The sequence below is a fragment of the Heterodontus francisci genome, chromosome 32 (assembly GCF_036365525.1).
Source record: "Heterodontus francisci isolate sHetFra1 chromosome 32, sHetFra1.hap1, whole genome shotgun sequence".
In the NCBI taxonomy this organism is placed as follows: Eukaryota; Metazoa; Chordata; class Chondrichthyes; order Heterodontiformes; family Heterodontidae; genus Heterodontus; species Heterodontus francisci.
The window spans coordinates 25674941-25691666 of NC_090402.1; the positions used below are offsets into that span (position 1 = coordinate 25674941).

General features: G+C 42.5%; 1 protein-coding gene across 1 annotated transcript in view; it reads right to left on the reverse strand.

Annotated features, from left to right (window-relative positions):
* LOC137347708 (serine/threonine-protein kinase Nek6-like) overlaps positions 1-16520 on the reverse strand; it is a 275855-nt gene extending 259335 nt beyond the window's left edge. Inside the window, exon 1 of the mRNA XM_068012512.1 lies at positions 16496-16520. The gene's annotated coding sequence lies outside the window, so the exon portion shown is untranslated. The remainder of the gene's footprint in view (positions 1-16495) is intronic.
* Between the last annotated feature and the right edge of the window lie 206 nt (positions 16521-16726).

Consider the following 16726-nt stretch of genomic DNA (forward strand, 5'->3'; position numbering starts at 1 on the left):
TCTTCAAGGCAATGCCCTAAGCCCAACCACCTTCAGCTGTTTAATCAATGATAATACCCTGTATCATAAGGCCAAAAGTGGGGATGATGTTTGCAAAGTGCTCAATTCCATTTGCAACTCCTCAGACAATGAAGCAATCTGTGCCCGCATGCATCAAGACTTGGATGATAAGTGGCAAGTAACATTCGCACCACACAAGTATAGGCAATGACTATCTCCAACAAGGGAGAATCCAACCAGCTCCCCTTGACATTCAATGGCATCACCATAGACGAATCCCCCAATATCAACATCCTGAGCATTACCATTGATCATAACTTAACTAGACCAGCCATATAAATACTCTGGCTACATGAGCACGTCAGAGGCTGGGAATTCTGCAGCCTGTCCATCATCTACAAGGCACAATTCAGGAGTGAAGATACTTGTCCAGATAGTTGCAGTTCTAACAACACTCAGGAAGCTTAACACTTCCAGGACAAAGCAACCCGCTAGATCAGCACCCTATCCACCAGCTTAAAAAAATTCACTCCCTCCACCACTGGTGCAACATGGCTGCAGTATGTACCATCTACAGCATTCACTGCAGCATCTCCCAATTTTTTTTAATTCTTTCATGGGATGTGTGCATTACTGGCAAGGCCAGTATTTGTTGCCCATCCCTAATTGCCCTTGACAACTGTGGCTTGCTGGGCCATTTCAGAGAGCAGTTAAGAGTCAACCACTTTGCTGTGGGTCTGGAGTCGCATGTAGGCCAGACCAGGTATGGACAGCAGATTTCCTTCCCTAAAGCATATTAGTGAACCATATTGGTTTTTACAACAATTGATGATGGTTTCATAGCACGTAGCTTTTAATTCCAGATTTTTATGAATTAATTGGATGTATTGTATTTAAATTCCATGGTGGGATTTGAACCGGATCCCCAGGGCATTAGCCCGGGCCTACAGATTACTAGCTCAGTGACATTATGACTATGCCACTATCGCCCCTCAACCCTGAGCTCTACGACCATGAAGGGCAAGGGAAGCAAGTGCATGGAAACACCACCATCTCCCAGACACACATCAGCCTGACTTGGAAATATATCGCCATTCCCCAATCGTAGCAGGATCCAAATCCTGGATCTCTTCCCAACAGCACTGCGGGAGTGCCTACACCACACGGAATGCAGCAGTTCAAGAAGGCAGCTCAACACCCCCTTCTCAAGGGCAATTAGGGATGGGCAATAAATACTGGCCATGCCAGCGACACCCAAATCCCATGAATAAGTAGATTTTTAAAAAAGAGCCTGGTTAGTCCATCACGCCCATGTCAGCTTTTTGCTAGAGCATTCCTAAACTAATCCCACTGCTCTATACTCTCCCAACAGCACTGCGTTTTTCACTGCTTCAAATATTTATCCAATTTTCTCTTGAAAGACGCAATCATCTGTGCCTCAACCAATTCCAATGGCAAAGCATTCCAGACTTCAACAAGCCATTTGTAAAGAATTTATTTCTATCCTCTTGCTTTATTCCCTTTGTGACAATTTTACATTTACAATTCCTTGGAACTGACTATCCGATTAAAGGAAATAGTCGTTCCCTATTCACTCTTTCAAAGCCCTTCATAATTTTCAAACCCACTATTAAATCTTCTCTAATCTTAAGTCCTTCCTTATAACTATAGTTTCCCAACACTGGGGTCATCCTAGTGAATCTACGCTGTACGTTGTCTGACTTGAATTTCTTTTCTACACTAGGACAAAACTGCCACAGTACTCTTAACAATAGCCTAACTAAACTTTTGTGCAAATGTATCACTAAATTCTTTATTCTTGTATTCTTATCTCCCAAGATGATTTTGACATATTTTATGGCTTTATTTACATGCACTCATGCTTTCAGAGAAATATGTATTTCAGTACCCAAGTCTTTCTGTTTATTTATATCCTTCAAGAATATTTCCATTGAGTATCTTGAGTATATTGATGAATGAGAATGGACAGACTGCTGGAGTTGTGTACCTATCACAACCTCTGCAACACCAACTCATTCTTTCATACTAAACCCTGTCACCAGGTTTCATGGAGACACCCTCGATCACGTCATTGGCCTCATCATCACAAGGCGAGTCTCTATAAACAGTGTCCAAATCACACGCAGCTTCCACAGTGCGGACTGCGACACCGACCACTCCCTGGTGTGCAGCAAAGTTAGACTCAAACCAAAGAAGCTACATCACTCCAAGCAAAAAGGCCTCCTGCGCGTCAACACTAACAGAATTTTTTATCCACAGCTGTTACATAAGTTTCCAAATTCACTTGAAAAAGCCCTTCAAAACACTCCTACAGGGGATGCAGAGACGAAGTGGGCCCACATCAGAGATGCCATCTATGACTCAGCAATGACCACCTTTCTCAAACTTGAGAAGCAGAATGCAGACTAGTTTCAGTCTCACTTTGAAGAGCTGGAACCTGTCATAGCCACTAAGCGCACTGCACTGTTGAACGACAAGAAAGCCCCCAGTGAGTTAACATCTGTAACACTTAAAGTAGCCAGAAGCGCTGCACAAAGAACAGCCAGGCACTGTGCAAATGACTACTGGCAACACCTACGCAGTCGTATTCAGCTGGCCTCCAATACTGGAAACATCAGAGGAATGTATGACGGCATCAAGAGAGCTTTTGGGACAACCATCAAGAAGACCCTCCCCCCCCCACAAGTCTAAATCAGGGGAAACGATCACTGACCAATGCAAGCAAATGGACCGCTGAGTGCAGCACTACCTAGAACTGCACTCCAGGGAAAATGTTGTCACTGATACCGCCCTCAATGCAGCCCAGTCTCTGCCAGTCATGGATGAGCTGGATGAACAGCCAACAAAATTGGAACTCAGTGATGCCATTGATTCTCTAGCCAGTGGAAAAGCCCCTGGAAAGGACGGTATTACCCCTGAAATAATCAAAAGTGCCAAGCCTGCTATACTCTCAGCAGTCCATGAACTGCTTTGCCTGTGCTGGGATGAGGGAGCAGTACCACAGGACATGCGCGATGCCAATATCATCACCCTCTATAAGAACAAGGGTGACCACGGTGACTGCAACAACTACCGTGGAATCTCTCTGCTCAGCATAGTGGGGAAAGTCTTCGCTCGAGTCGTTTTAAACAGACTCCAGAAGCTGGCTGACCATGCGGCTTTTGAGCAGAAAGATCCACCATTGACATGCTGTTCTCTTGTCGCCAGCTACAGGGGAAATGCCGTGAACAACAGATGCCCCTCTACGTTGCTTTCATAGATTTCACCAAAGCCTTTGACCTTGTCAGACGTGGTCTCTTCAGACTAATAGCAAACATCGGATGTCTACCAAAGCTACTAAATATCATCCCCTCATTCCATCAGGATATGAAAGGCACAATTCAGCATAGCGGTGCCTCATCAGACCCCTTTCCTATCCTGAGTGGCATGAAACAGGGCTGTGTTCTCGCACCTACACTGTTTGGGATCTTCTTCTCACAGCTGCTCTCACATGCGTTCAAGTCTTCAGAAGAAGGAATTTTCCTACACACAAGATCAGACGGCAGGTTGTTCAACCTTGCCCGTCTTAGAGCGAAGACCAAAGTACGGAAAGTCCTCATCAGGGAACTCCTCTTTGCTGACGATGCTGCATTAACATCCCACACTGAAGACTGTCTGCAGAGACTCATCGAAAGGATTGCAGCTGCCTGCAATGAATTTGGCCGAACCATCAGTTTCAAGAAAACGAACATCATGGGACAGGACATCAGAAATGCTCCATCCATCAATATTGGCGACCACGCTCTGGAAGTGGTTCAAGAATTCACCTACCTAGGCTCAACTATTACCTGTAACCTGTCTCTCGATGCAGAAATCAACAAGCGCATGTGAAAGGCGTCCACTGCTATGTCCAGTCTGACCAAGAGGGTGTGGGAAAATGGCGCACTGACAGGGAACACAAAAGTCTGAGTATTTCAAGTCTGTGTCCTCAGTACCTTGCTCTACGGCAGCGAGGCCTGGACAACATATGTCAGCCAAGAGCGACGTCTCAACTCATTCCATCTTCGCTGCCTCCGCAGAATCCTTGGCATCAGGTGGCAGGACCGTATCTCCAACTCAGAAGTCCTCAAGGCAGCCAACATCCCCAGCATATACACCCTACTGAGCCAGCGGCGCTTGAGATGGCTTGGCCATGTGAGCCGCATGTAAGATGGCAGGATCCCCAAGGACGCATTGTACAGCGAGCGTGTCACTGGTATCAGACCTACCGGCCATCCATGTCTCCGCTTTAAAGACATCTGCAATCATGACATGAAGTCCTGTGACATTGACCACAAGTCGTGGGAGTCAGTTGCCAGTGATCGTCAGAGCTGGTGGACAGCCATAAAGGCGGGGCTAAAGCGTGGCGAGTCGAAAAGACTTAGCAGTTGGCAGGAGAAAAGACAGAAATGCAAGGAGAGAGCCAACTGTGTAACAGCCCTGACAACCAATTTTATCTGCAGCGCCTGTGGAAGAGTCTGTCACTCTAAAATTGGCCGTTATAGGCACTCCAGGCGCTGCTCCACAAACTACTGACCACCTCTAGGCGCTTACCCATTGTCTCGCGAGACAAGGAGGCCAAAGGATATCTTTCAAGAATATTTCCATTGAGTATCTTTGTTTCCCTCCCAAAGGGTATAACTTCACATTAAATTGCAAATCCAAAGGATGGCACCTCTGCTAATGCAGCACTTCCTCATGCTGCACTGTATTATGCGACATTGTGGTGGGAAGCAGCCTTTCAACTTTAGATGAGGCAAGTTTTCAATCCATGTTAGATATCAGGAGGACATGCTGAGCCTTGGCCTGACTCCAAGGGGAAATATAATAATCCAATTACAGGGTAGCACTTGTCACCCTAAGACCAGATGTTTCAGTTGTTCAATCAGGAATGGTATATTCAGTTGGAAGGACCTGGCAAGTAGAAAGAGGGATAAATAAATTGTTGTGTGATCGCCTTTAAGAGTGATGTCCCTTTAAGATCTTAGTATGAGAGATCTTCAGCATAACTGGACTCCACGCATCTCATTTATTTTGCATCAGACAACATAAAGAACACATTACAGAAATGCTCTAAAAAAAATTCTTAACATTTCTGATGCCTTTTAGTGTGATCTAGTGCTCCTACTGTGATGAGAAAAATCAAAAAATGTGTCTTACTTGTAAACTATAAGCTGCTGCTTTGTACCCAATTAATACAATTCAATGAATCATTTTCCACAAACCACTGATCTCCAGCATGTATTCTCTCTGTGTTAACAGTAACTTGTTTACATAGATTCTGCATGCAAGCAAGAAATTATCAGCACATTGAATTTAAACCATCCAGATATAACTCCTTCAGCGTCACTGGGTCAAAATCCTGGGACACCTTCCCTAACAGCACTGTGGGAGTACCGACACCACATAGTCAGCACTGGTTCAAAAGGATTGCCCACCACCACCTTCTCGAGGACAACTAGGGATGGGCAATAAACGTTGGCTTTGCCAGAACTTCTGTATCTTAAGAATTAATTTTTTAAATTCTTCAACTTTATTGCACTTCCAAACTGCATAACTTTATTTCATTATTGAGCAAGTAGTATATTGCTCACCTTGGACAGAAACTAAGATACGGACTGAGGAAAATAAAACTTTGTACAATAACTGCAGTTGTAACACATTTATGGGCTTTGTTTCATGAATTTTATTGTCTCAAGAGAATATGCTAGAACTTTCTTTGCCTCGTGTCACTATTGCAGTTGTAATAACTGTTAGCCGAGGCAAGTTTTCACAATCTACAAACATACTGATGAATAATTGCCCAATTTATACTATTATATAAATTCACATAGGTGTGTATTTTCAGCTGTTGTGTGCTGATAATTCTAATGCAATTTAATATTTCCTTTGACACTGGTGCTCCGTCTGCAATGCAACACAGGAGATTTGCATCAGCTTGGTATAAAGGTCTGGTGCGAATCTCCTACACATTTCAGTTATTAATCAAAAGTCAGCTCAGCAGTTGTGCGGGTAATTTAATACCTCCCACTACAGGAACAGACTCGAGCAGCACTCAGTGTAAACCCTGGAGAAGGATCCCATTCAGTTTGGGTCGGCAGGACCTGAACTGTATAGTATCTCTGTGGAACTTGCCCATCAAAGAGGTTTAAGGTAACATTGGAGTCAAATAGCTGTAAACGCTGAGGATTAATGCAGAGGAAGAACATGGGAGAAATCCAGCTGCTCACTTTTAAACCAGTGGGTAAAGAAAGTGTTCTGCTCATTGCAATGTGTGGATACAATTCTTAAGAAATGTTAGCTCCAGATGGCAAATGTTATATTGACACACCAGCCCGCAACACAGTAGTGCAATAAATCTTGAAATAAATTTTGGGATGATAATGAGATGATTGAAAACATTCATAAACAAAGATTTCATTCGAAATATATTAATTTATTTAAACATGCAGCAGTCTACACTAAGGGAGAACAATGGAACAGTCAACATGATACAAACCCTCCCACAGCAGCATATTTATCACAAGCTAAATGTTCAATTGGTCACTAAATCCTTGAAGTACCAAAACTTTTTAAATCCATACACCTTTTCTGATGAAGAACATTGCCAAAAATAAATGGTTGGACATTCTGGGCAGAGTCAGGATGGGGACACCTCTATGAGAAAGCCCTCGATCTGCATCATGGCCCCCAGATGATCAACAAATTAGATTGGATTATTTTCTTCTCCTTGTTCAATAAATCTCAGTTGAAGTTTCTACAGCAGTTTGAAGCAAAAAGGAAGAGAGTTTCTTAATCCACAAACCTCTCCTAATAATCTCAAGAATTTTATTTTGGGTGCATATTTGACTTTGTTACTGTGCTCTGTGAAGGCTTTCTGTGTTTTCCAAGAAATCTAAGTTGCATAATTCTGCCCTTCACTTTTACCATCTGGTTGTTATTATGAATTAAGATGAAGGAGGTTAACGTTTAAAGATCAATTAACTTTATACAAGCTAGATTACATACAAGAACTGAGCTAGCTATAGAACAACTTATATAACTAAGGCAACATTTTACTGTAATATATCTCATGGGAGGGAGAATCAAGGACACAAAGGACTTTGAGCTTGACTGTAGTTGTAGTTCAATTTAAATAGCTCTTGTTTGAGTTCAAAAGGACACAGGACAGTAAAACTTCGACTCAGGAAAGTTCATGTACAAACACTTAAAAATCTCATACAAGATTGCTGTGTGCATTCATTTGCTTCTGTTTCCTTTGGAGGGAGAGAAAGAGGAACAATAGAGGATGACTGAAAGTCAGGCTACAGAGGCAGACTGTTCCCATCTGTCAGTACCACTCCATCCATGTTGATTGGCAGAGGAGCAGTTACCTGGTAATGACTGTGCAGAATTTCCTACAGAGGCCTTGGGTCAGCAGTCAGGTGTTGAGGTGTACTCCCTGTTTACAAAGACACCTACAAGTAAAATCAGCTGGGTGTTAGCACTGGCAGTGGTAGTAACAATCAGCACAGTGTTAGCACTGCCAGTGGTAGTAACAATCATCACAGTGTTAATACTACAATAGTGGCAGTAACAATCAACATGGTGTTAGCACTGCCAGTGGTACTAACAATCAGCACAGTGTTACCACTACCAGTGACAGTAACATTCAGCACTGTATTAGCACTGCCAGTGGTATTAACAATCAAATGGTGTTAGCACTGCCAGTGGTAGTAACAATCAACATAGTGTTAGCACTGGCAGTAATAAGCAGCACAGTATTAGCACTCACTGCCAGTGGTAGTAACAATCAGCACAGTGTTAACACTGCCCATGGTAGTAATAATCAGCACAGTGTTGCGCTGGCAATACCAGTAACAATTGGCTTTATCCTCGAGTCCTCTACTTCCATATGCAGATGGTATCCTACACTGGCGAATAGGCAGTACTCTCCTGATTATCATCTCTATTTTGTGCCACTTCCATTTTGCCAGCCAATAGGGGATTGCATCAACCCATCACGGTCACAAACCAATTTTCTTGCCTATATATTCATAGGATCAACCATTGAATATTACCAAATAGCAGCCTTTTATAAATGTCACCAACATTTTTAGCCCCACGAGGCCATCTATCTTAAGTGGCTGCATCACCCATGAAATTTACTCTCATTAATCCTTATAAGCAGTCTTTAAGGGCTGCTTATTTTGGCATCCTTATCCTCACCTTGATGAGCTCTCAATGCCACATCCAGTGTAGGCCACGAGCTCACCGACACTAAACAAATGAAGCTAAATTAACAGTCAGGTGGGATCAGGGGGGCAACTTTGAAGAGTTGATCAGAAAATATAGTCCTAGGATCATTTCCATAAAACATCTATATAGAGAGTGGCCGAGTTTAACTGCCAGTGGCATCTTGTTGTGGATCACACTTTTTTTTAGAACATTACAGCGCAGTACAGGCCCTTTGGCCCTCGATGTTGCGCCGACCTGTGAAACCATCTGACCTACACTATTCCATTTTCATCCATATGTCTATCCAATGACCACTTAAATGCCCTTAAAGTTGCCGAGTCTACTACTGTTGCAGGCAGGGCGTTCCACGCCCTTACTACTCTCTGAGTAAAGAAACTACCTCTGACATCTGTCCTATATCTATCACCCCTCAACTTAAAGCTATGTCCCCTCGTGTTTGCCATCACCATCCGAGGAAAAAGACTCTCACTATCCACCCTATCTAACCCTCTGATTATCTTATATGTCTCTATTAAGTCACCTCTCCTCCTCCTTCTCTCCAACGAAAACAACCTCAAGTCCCTCAGCCTTTCCTCGTAAGACCTTCCCTCCATACCAGGCAACATCCTAGTAAATCTCCTCTGCACCCTTTCCAAAGCTTCCACATCCTTCCTATAATGCGGTGACCAGAACTGCACGCAATACTCCAGGTGCGGCCGCACCAGAGTTTTGTACAGCTGCAGCATGACCTCGTGGCTCCGAAACTCGATCCCCCTACTAATAAAAGCTAACACACCATATGCCTTCTTAACAGCCCTATTAACCTGGGTAGCAACTTTCAGGGATTTATGTACCTGGACACCAAGATCTCTCTGCTCATCTACACTACCAAGAATCTTCCCATTAGCCCAGTACTCTGCATTCCTGTTACTCCTTCCAAAGTGAATCACCTCACACTTTTCCGCATTAAACTTCATTTGCCATCTCTCAGCCCAGCTCTGCAGCCTATCTGTACCCTACAACATCCTTCGACACTATCCACAACTCCACCGACCTTCGTGTCATCCGCAAATTTACTAACCCACCCTTCTACACCCTCTTCCAGGTCATTTATAAAAATGACAAACAGCAGTGGCCCCAAAACAGATCCTTGCGGTACACCACTAGTAACTAAACTCCAGGATGAACATTTGCCATCAACCACCACCCTCTGTCTTCTTTCAGCTAGCCAATTTCTGATCCAAAGCTCTAAATCACCTTCAACCCCATACTTCCGTATTTTCTGCAATAGCCTACCATGGGGAACCTTATCAAATGCCTTACTGAAATCCATATACACCACATCCACTGCTTTACCCACATCCACCTGTTTGGTCACCTTCTCGAAAAACTCAATAAGGTTTGTGAGGCACGACCTACCCTTCACAAAACCGTGCTGACTATCGCTAATGAACTTATTCTTTTCAAGATGATTATAAATCCTATCTCTTATAACCTTTTCCAACATTTTACCCACAACCAAAGTAAGGCTCACAGGTCTATAATTACCAGGGCTGTCTCTACTCCCCTTCTTGAACAAGGGGACGACATTTGCTATCCTCCAGTCTTCCGGCACTATTCCTGTCGACAATGACGACATAAAGATCAAGGACAAAGGCTCTGCAATCTCCTCCCTGGCTTCCCAGAGAATCCTAGGATAAATCCCATCTGGCCCAGGGGACTTATCTATTTTCACACTTTCCAAAATTGCTAACACCTCCTCCTTGTGAACCTCAATCCCATCTAGCCTCGTAGTCTGAATCTCAGTATTCTCCTCGACAACATTTTCTTTCTCTACTGTAAATACTGACGAAAAATATTCATTTAACGCTTCCCCTATCTCCTCTGATTCCACACACAACTTCCCACTACTATCCTTGATTGGCCCTAATCTAACTCTAGTCATTCTTTTATTCCTGATATACCTATAGAAAGCCTTAGGGTTTTCCCTGATCCTATCCGCCAATGACTTCTCGTGTCCTCTCCTTGCTCTTCTTAGCTCTCCCTTTAGATCCTTCCTGGCTAACTTGTAACTCTCAAGCGCCCTAACTGAGCCTTCACGTCTCATCCTAACATAAGCCTTCTTCTTCCTCTTGACAGGCGCTTCAACTTCTTTAGTAAACCACGGCTCCCTCGCTCGACAACTTCCTCCCTGCCTCACAGGTACATACTTATCAAGGACACGCAGTAGCTGCTCCTTGAATAAGCTCCACATTTCGATTGTGCCCATCCCCTGCAGTTTCCTTCCCCATCCTACGCATCCTAAATCTTGCCTAATCACATCATAATTTCCTTTCCCCCAGCTATAATTCTTGCCCTGCGGTATATACCTGTCCCTGCCCATCACTAAGGTAAACCTAACTGAATTGTGATCACTATCTCCAAAGTGCTCACCTACATCTAAATCTAACACCTGGCCGGGTTCATTACCCAGTACCAAATCCAATGTGGCATCGCCCCTGGTTGGCCTGTCTACATACTGTGTCAGAAAACCCTCCTGCACACACTGGACAAAAACTGACCCATCTAAAGTACTCGAACTATAGTATTTCCAGTCAATATTTGGAAAGTTAAAGTCCCCCATAACAACTACCCTGTTACTCTCGCTCCTGTCGAGAATCATCTTCGCTATCCTTTCCTCTACATCTCTGGAACTATTTGGAGGTCTATAGAAAACTCCCAACAGGGTGACCTCTCCTCTCCTGTTTCTAGCCTCGGCCCATACTACCTCAGTAGACGAGTCCTCAAACGTCCTTTCTGCCGCTGTAATACTCTCCTTGATTAACAATGCCACACCCCCCCCTCTTTTACCATCTTCTCTGTTCTTACTGAAACATCTAAATCCCGGAACCTGCAACATCCATTCCTGCCCCTGCTCTACCCATGTCTCCGAAATGGCCACAACATCGAGATCCCAGGTACCAACCCATGCTGCAAGCTCACCCACCTTATTCTGGATGCTCCTGGCGTTGAAGTAGACACACTTTAAACCAAGTTCTTGCTAGCCAGTGCCCTCTTGCGTCCTTGTAACCTTATCCCTGACCTCACTACTCTCAACATCCTGTACACTGGAACTACAATTTAGGTTCCCATTCCCCTGCTGAATTAGTTTAAACCCCCCCGAAGAGCACTAGCAAATCTCCCCCCCAGGATATTGGTACCCCTCTGGTTCAGGTGAAGACCATCCTGTTTGTAGAGGTCCCACCTACTTTGGTCAATGTGAAAACAGCTGTGCCAATTTACATATGAAGACAGTGAAAATTGCTGCTCCCTGGGCATCTAGCCTTTAATGTGAAAAGAAAATGATGACAGTGTTTCCATTCTCCTAATGTTAGCTGGAGATAGGTTGACCTATGAGAAAGGGAAATGGGATGATAGAAGGACAGTAAATGCTGATCCAGCGAAAGAAGGTAGAAATCCCCATCCAGAACTAAATAAGAACTGGAAAAGACTGGCATAGACATAGAGACCTAACAATCCAAGGAGTTAATAAAGAATTAGAATGTATGCATCATAGTAGCTATAGTAAATATAAGTCCGAGCAGCTGAGATCTATTTTCCAAGGAGACTCACAGCTATGTGAGTAGATGCTCCTAGCAGATCACCCTTACTACATGCCCCGTTGCCTCTCAGAGCCCCGAAGGGAATCTGTTTTGTAGCTAAATGGACCAGATGAGCAACTGTCGTACTGCTGAACAGCTAATAAAGTGCTATGCCACTTTCAGTGCCTAAATCTTATTTGGAATTTCACATTCCAACACACTAAAGTTGGTGTGAACTTAAAGTAGTGGGAGATGGTTTCCAGGAGATGGTCTCCAGGAGATGGTCTCCCACTTGTGCACTCAGGAGCAATTCTCAAGTTATATTGCCACTTATGAATCAATACTCACACAAAACCATTTTGCATTGATGTGAAAGTGGCAGAGTAACGGCACCCTTGCAAAATTTCCCTAAGTTCGGTTATGGTTTTAGTCCATAAAACGACATGGACCCACTTTGTACCCTTGGCTAAAAGCTGCCAAAAGACCCCACCTGCCCAATACACAAATCAAGAGGCACATTTATTGAAACAATTGCTAAGTAACAACTAGTGAGTACAGATGTGAATTAATGTGTTGTAACTGCACAGAGCATATGCATTAGAAAGGGCTTGACAAATGTTTTCATTTGTCTTTCTGGATTTGGCAAACTGCTTGGAAATGTTTGACCTTTTACTGTATGGTTTCATTTATAATCTTATTTCAAACTAATAAAGGTCTACAGCATTCTAAAGACCTCTGCTCCATACTTTGCCATCCCAGTCTGAAAAAAAATACTTTCCCAGCATATTAATTTAGAATATAATATGGGAAATTACTTTGTTATGCAATGTATTTCACCACAATGGAGGACTGAGTGGTTAGACATTGCCTTTTCTCCTCTGGGCCACCCATTCCAATCCAGCACAGATTGATGGAATGAAAATCTCATCTGGCTTCTAGTTGTCAGAGACTTCTACGAAATGCATTTGGGCAGCCTCAACCCAGTTCCCAGTGGACACACAGCACAAAATTGACCCTTATTGAGAGTTTCACATCTGGAATGCGAAATAGAGGCCTGCTTTTTGGTGCAGTACTGGATTCCCTCCTGATGTACGTCAGAGACCCATTGCTGAGGGTAAGTCGAGGAAGCTTTACTGTGCATCTAACTATACTATAGCTGACTTGAGTGTGGCTTGTGTTAATACTGAATGCCTGAAACAAAATGTGCTTCGTTCCCCAGGACTAGCCTCCCTCTCCTGGATGACCGCAACAGTTTTTTTTTGTTATAGTACACTTAATTGCACTTTCTTTTTCTCGGGTCTGGTGTTGTTTCCTGCTCGTGCATTTCTTTCACCTTGAGCTTAGACTTCTCTTTGAAGATTCTCAAAACCATTCAACAACATCATTTTTTTTGTGTGTGGTTTAGAACTGGTTCTGCCGGTTTATCTCTTCCTCTATCTTTACCTGCACTCCAGCCTCTATCAAACAGTTTGATACAGACTGGCAACACTTGACTCTTTATTGCAGCCAAATGATGATGAAAGTTAAAGCTAGGATTAAAACTCTGACCCTCTGTGTAAAAGTTCAACATTTAATGACTAATGATCTTGGGTTCACCTCTCCAACAATTATATTCTACCTAAAGTTAGAATTATAGAAATCAAAAAATCATAGACATTTACAACAGGGAAGAAGGTCATTTGTCTCATTGTGTCCATGCCAACCAGCCTAATCCCACTTTCCATCTCTTGGTCCAATGCCTTATAGGTTACAGCACTTCAAGTGCATATCCAAGTACTTTTTAAATAAAACCCAGAGCTCGAGCTGCTCTAGCTGGTGACACCTCCTGCACATGTGGCACAGGATGTGCATTCCACGGGGCTGAGATGCCCTTCCATGCTTTTACTTTCTAGACTATTAACTAGAAACACTTACCAGCTACTCACCAATTGGTTCCTTCCCTGGTTGTGACATCACTGTGAGTTAGTCTTGAAAGTTATGAAGGTAACAAAGGTAGTTGTTTCACTTGATCTTTTCCCCTGCCTCTTTAGGTTCATCCAATTCTGGGAAGGATGAGAATTTGGGTTTCCTTGAATCTTGACTTCAAATTTGGCTTTGGAGATATTGGAATTTGGTACTTCGCAAAACTGAATGCAAAGTGTTGATTCCCCCAGTTGACAAAACAAGAGAACATGGAAATTTCCCTCCCACCGCATCCCAAGGGAAAAAGATGCACAATCACCTCTACACCACAAAAAGGTGACAGACACTTCTACTCCCCTCAGCAAATCAGTCTGGTCAGGAATAATGAATGTATTATTTTCTGTTTACCCAGGCCACCAGTTCAGCAATGACAGCAGACATGCAATGGAGTTGCACATTGTTCCTGGGGCTTATGCACCACAATTTTTTTAAAGGATATACAAACTTCACTACAAATGATCTGAACTGACTATTTACATATTAATTCAAAATGGTCAAATTTCAGCTGTTCAATTCAGTGCCCATGACTATTGGTTCACTGACTGAGAGGGATGTAGTGTCCTGCTTGTAGGCTTTCATTAATGCTGATCTGAATAACAACTGTGCAAAGGCTGTCTTGATTTACTGTCACTCTGCGGGTGGTATACTATTATTTCTGCATCTATTCCATATATCGATGAAACGGGAAGATTTAGTATCCTGCTGCTCAACCCACTCAACATCCCAGTCAGCTTCTCCTACTTCCTGCTGGGTTACCTTATTGCTATGTTCTTCGGTTTGTTCATTAAATTGCAACACCTTTACAAACAATGTAACTAGCATCTCCACCCAAAGAAACACAAGTTGCATTCAAAGGGATGTGTCTGTGCCTCTGACTTGGTGAAGAACCACCTCAAATATTCTAATTAAATGTAAACTTGCTACTTTTATGAGAATGCATCCTTGCAAAAGTGCCAGTATAACCCAGGCATCATGTCAGATCTGCCTCCTATGTGTACCAAAGCAAGAGATATGAGACTCCATCCAGTAGGTAGGTAGCTTTGCATCATTTTTCATTCACACCACAAACAGTATAATTCCAGTTGTATTTTAAAATTGTCCCCCATTTCTGATGAGAGCTTTATTTATAAACTTTGTTAATTGTATAGTAATTGAGTACTTCATTGTGTTCAGATGGTGGGCATGAACTGGAGATTCACTTGTACTTCTATAAATAGGAACAGACTGAAACTGTGGTTGTTGGGTTTGGAGGTGCATGTTTGTAATGTGTCTCTGTAAATAAAAGCTTATGTGCTTTAAGACTAGGCTCCGGTTCAATCTTTTGCTGTCTGGCTTTCTGGAATCGAACAAACCTTAATGCTTTAAATGTGTGGGCAAGTGTATGTTCTTGGCATAGCTTGCACAATACTAGAGATTAGTTGTGTGGGAAGCAGAGCTAAGTATGAGGCACAGTCAGCAGTATAACTTAGGTTAGTTGACTGACAGCTATGCTATCTGAATACTGCTTTACAGTCAATATCTATAACTGTGTCTTCCACTTCTCTCCTTGGGGTGAAGCCCCTCACACCTTTTGGTAACGAGCCAACCTGTTTGGGGAAGTAAATTAGAGAGGAATCATATCTGTACAACTCCATCCTGCCATGCAGCTGGATTGTGTGGTGCTGCACCAACATGCTGTGGTATTGGAATGTCTCATAGTAGCAGATAAGCATTTAAGTTGCAACTGTTCTTTTCTTGGAACGAACACCATAATACTAATTGTGCAATAAAAACTAGTTCTATCCAACATTCTTTTCTGATTATCTTGTATCCAATTACTTGACGCTGTTTCTTCTCAGTATTGTTCAAAGAACAAAACTTTGATTAAATAACCTTTCTGCATATTACCCTTTCCATTTTCAACTTCCTCTATCACTGGGCCTCATCAGTCACAACAGTCCATAATTTACTATCCCAATGTTGTATAATACTTTCATCGTTCCTTGGAATTCACATTAAACTCCTGCACCAGATTAATGAAATATTTTTAAAGAGGCAACCAAAACTGTAATTATAATGTTGTCCTGCTCATTTCTAAAAACATAATTATATAACCTGTTTATGTGTATTATAAAATAAAAATGGGCAAGGCACCTCCTTGCAAATGTACTTCAGAAGTTCCCCTGATTAAATACTCCTAACAAATAAGTCCAGAGAAATGTAAATACAAACACATTTACCGGTTAACTTCAAAAAGATATCGACTAAGTAAATATTGAACGTTTCTGATTACACATGGTCGTTCTTCCAACTTACATCACCTTATCTCACTGTAAGATTATTCCAATAATATAATGATATGCCCAGCAATTATGAGGTACAATGATTGCTATAATGGTAATATGAGAAGTATCCACACCATAAACCACATCAGTATTGCATTATCCGTGAGATTTGTTTAGTTACAAGTGTTTGATGTGAGAAATTCAAATTCAAATGTATTGAGTAGATCATAAGAGCACTTATTAAATGCACGAACATAAGGGTATGCAGCAGTATTTTACATTTTGCTCAAAATAAGATTACTTTTTTGTGCAAATAGAGAACCTTAGTAAAACATACAGTAGATTGTCCATAGCTTTACACATCTCCCTTTCCATTTATAATAAGCAGCATTCTAATATTTAAGGTCCATCAGAAAGAGACTATGTACTTACCATGAAATGGGCTGCTTTGTGGAACACAGTTGCCTAGTCGAACATGAAAGTAATCAGAATTAGAAGCAGGCGTGTGCAATGTGCGCACTTCAAGATTGCTCTCTCCCTTTCCTTATGCTGATCTCCCACAGTACCTGACTGACGTGACCTGCAGGGTGGGGTCTGGAACTCAACGGGCCAATTGTGATAAAAAGCTATTGCTTAAATAATAACAGGGTGATATGCGTTGAA